Source organism: Mesoplodon mirus, assembly GCF_964341445.2.
Source record: "Mesoplodon mirus genome assembly, chromosome: X".
Lineage (NCBI taxonomy): Eukaryota > Metazoa > Chordata > Mammalia > Artiodactyla > Ziphiidae > Mesoplodon > Mesoplodon mirus.
Genome location: NC_138981.1, coordinates 134,712,809 through 134,716,417, shown reverse-complemented (window position 1 = coordinate 134,716,417; position 3,609 = coordinate 134,712,809). Strand labels below are relative to the sequence as shown.

Below are 3,609 nucleotides of genomic sequence, written 5' to 3'. Positions count from 1 at the left end.
ACATATGTATGCAGTTCCAAATCTTTCAGTATAGTTTTCCATAGTTTTGAATTTTCTATAAATAGAATCACTATATGTTTCTTTTGGTCTTGCTTTATTTCACTCAGCATAATAGTTGTAAGATTCATCTACGTTGTGCTTTGCTGTAGTTAATTCAGTTTTTATTGTTGTATAATATTCCACAATTTACTTATACAATCTATTGATGGGCATTTGGATTGTTTCCAGTTTTTCGCAATTTGGAATAATGTTACTGAAACCGTGCAACTCATATTGGGACTTGAACCCACATTCTTTTAACTGAGATCACACACCTGGTCTCAGGACTTAATGAAGCTCAGGTTCTTGATGTCTCATCACAGAAAGAATTTAGTGAGAGACAAAGTAACGGTAAGAAGTGGATTTATTTAGAGAGAAACACACTCCATAGATCTGTGCGCCATCTCAGAAGGAGAGAGTGGCTCCAGGGTATGGGGTTGTCAGTTTTTATAGGGGTGGGTAATTTCATAGGCTAATGAGTGGGAGGAGTATTCCAGCTATTTTGGGGAAGGGGTGGGGATTTCCAGAAATTGGACCACCGCCTACTTTTTAACCTTGATGGTCGGCCTTGGAACTGTCATGGCGCCTGTGGGTGTGTCATTTAGCATGTTGATGTGTTACAATGAGTGTATAATGAGCCTCAAGGTCTAGTGGAAGTCAACTCATCCGCCATCTTGGACCTATTTGTTTCTAATCAGTTTATGTCGTGTCCTTGGGCTATGTCATTCTCTTAAAGGTTGTGCCCTGTCCCCTTCCCTCCTGTTTCATTACCAGGGCAATGAGAATGTATTGATTAGGGAATATATATATAGGAGTAGCCTTTCTGAGTCATAGTTGTACTTCATTTTCTACTCATTAGAAAATGTCAAATTATTTTCCAAAGTAGTCATATCAGTGTTTTGTTTTTTTCTTTCATAATTGAATTTTTATTGGTTGTTTTGAGGATCAGTACACAGACATTTCAATTTGTACACAATTCTTAACATATGTACCAAAAATCTAAAAAATCATGTAGTTGTGATTCTTTTCTGAACAGTTATCCTAGTGATTTCCAGCTTAAAATGTGGAGGCAGATTTTCCTTAACAAGATATCAAGTACCAATATCTTCCAATATTGATATGCTGTTACATCGTAAGTCTCTCTAATTCACAATTTAATATCATATACACTACATACTCAAACTGTCAATCATTCACAGCACATTAACGAAGTTACTAGAAGAACTGGACTACCACGACCAAAGATGTTACAGAGTGCACAAAATTCTGACCAGGAGAGCCAAGATCAAGGAGTGAGTGCTTTGCCTTAGGAAACAATTCTACCAAAAACAACATGGGAAGAGAAGTAATTTAAAGTGTTCAAGACATTTAAATGCACAACTGACTCCAAACTGCCATTTAGTATGCTTTGTATTATAGGATATAAAAGCTACCGCCCATCTATGGAATGTTAAGCTGACACCCAAGACAACCAAAGCCTCCTGTATTCAATATCCCACTGTTTTCTAGTTGTACCAAACAACACCCAGCAAATGATTTCAACTCTTAAAAAAGAAGCATTTACACTTAAAAAATGGGATGAGATGGGATTCCCTCCTTTTTTTTTTTTTTCTTTTTGCGGTATGCGGGCCTCTCACTGCTGTGGCCTCTCCCGTTGCGGAGCACAGGCTCCGGACGCGCAGGCCCAGCGGCCGTGGCTCACGGGCCCAGCCGCTCCGCGGCATATGGGATCCTCCCAGACCGGGGCACGAACCCGTATCCCCTGCATCGGCAGGCGGACTCTCAACCACCGCGCCACCAGGGAGGCCCCAGATTCCCTCCTTTTTAAAAATGTTTCTACAGTGCTTCCCTGGTGGCGCAGTGGTTGAGAGTCCGCCTGCCGATGCAGGGGACACGGGTTCGTGCCCCGGTCTGGGAAGATCCCACATGCCTCTCGGAGCGGCTGGGCTCGTGAGCCATGGCCGCTGAGCCTGCGCGTCCGGAGCCTGTGCTGCGCAACGGGAGAGGCCACAGCGGTGAGAGGCCCGCGTACCGCAAAAAAAAAAAAAAAAAAAAAAAAAAGTTTCTAGAGCTACTAAAAAACTTTCACTTACAAAACAGCTGATAGGACCGGGTGTGATATATTAATCAGACTTGGCTTCTTTCTCTCCTGCTTCATCAGAGGCTGGGCTCTCCTCCATTTTATGCAGGTAACTTTCCTTCAGTCCCCTGGTTAGCCACTTCGGCCTGTTTTCCCTTTGCTCCCCTTTTCCCTTTTGTTTGCACTCTTTTGTCTGAAGATTTACCTTTTCCTGCCGCCTTTTTGGGCTTCGTTTCCACTTTTGCGGGAGCCGGTTTCGCTGACAACCCCGCCAGTCTCCTCTCGGGCTCCTCCTTCGCCGCCCCCTCGGCGGAACTGACCTTCCCCTTGGGCAGCGTGGCTGCCGGGGCGGGCTCGTGCCCGGGGCCTCTGGGCCCCGGCGGCGCGCCGAGGGCTTCGCGAAGCTGGCTCCCTGGCCGCTGCGGCTCCTGCTGCGGCTCCTCCCGCGGCCCGAGCTGCTCAGTCATGTCAGTTTTTATTCTCACTAAAAGTGATATCTCATCCTCTTTGGTTTGAAGTCAGGATTTCTTACAGCTTACCACATGTGCCTGGCCTCTTAGGTATTTTCTTGTATTCCTAGTTTGCTAGGAATTTTTATCACAAAAGAATGTTGACTTTTATCACCTGATTCATCTGCATCTTCAGAGATGATCATATCATTTTTCCCCTTTAATTTGTTGATGTAGTGAATTACATTGGCTTTCTAATGGTAATCTTGTATTCCTGGGATACATCCTACTTTGTCATGATGATTTATCCTATTTATATATTGCTGAATTATATTAGCTAATATTTGGTTAGAGTTTTTATATGTATCACAATGAATGAGATCGCCCTCCATTTTTTCTTTTTTTTAATGTTTTCGTCCATCAGAATTAAGTTGGCCTCATGAAACAAGTCAGGGAATGTTCACACATTTTCTGTTCTCTGGAAGGTTTTGTGCAAAACTGGAATTTTTTATTGCTTGAGTATTTCATAGGACTTGCCAGTGAAGCCATCTGGGCCTGGAGTTTTCTTTGTGGGAAGGCTCCTGATTAGTGATTCAATTCTTTGGTTTCTAACTCTTGTCAAATGAGTTTTAGTATGTTATATTTTCTAGGAATTCATCCATTTTATCTACATTTTCTAAATTGTCAACATAAAATTCCTCATAATAATTTCTTATTTTTTTAAAATATATGAGGCATCTTTAGTGACATCTTTTTCATAGCCAATCATATTTATTTTACAGGACAGGTATAAGAAGATATATGATTTCCATTTGTAAAAAACTTTTATTCTGATAACTGAATTGTTTCTAAATACATCTTACTTTTACTTATTTATTTATTTTTACAATACATCTTACTTTTAAAATTCTTGATACCTGTTCCAATTCTAAGGGTAAATGTTTTCGGAGTTACTAAAATCCAGTGATTCTTCCCAAATAAGATATCAGATGGAAAACTGTAAGTAATTTCTCACTAGTTTCATAAGATTTCTTGAAAACA

At 41.2% G+C, this 3,609-nt stretch overlaps 1 pseudogene across 1 annotated transcript; it reads right to left on the bottom strand.

Moving 5' to 3' along the window:
- Positions 1 to 2,162: 2,162 nt before the first annotated feature.
- LOC309796314 (non-histone chromosomal protein HMG-14-like) lies at positions 2,163 to 2,586 on the bottom strand (annotated as a pseudogene). Its single transcript has one exon. The product of its transcript is annotated as a non-histone chromosomal protein HMG-14-like (transcript).
- Positions 2,587 to 3,609: the final 1,023 nt, after the last annotated feature.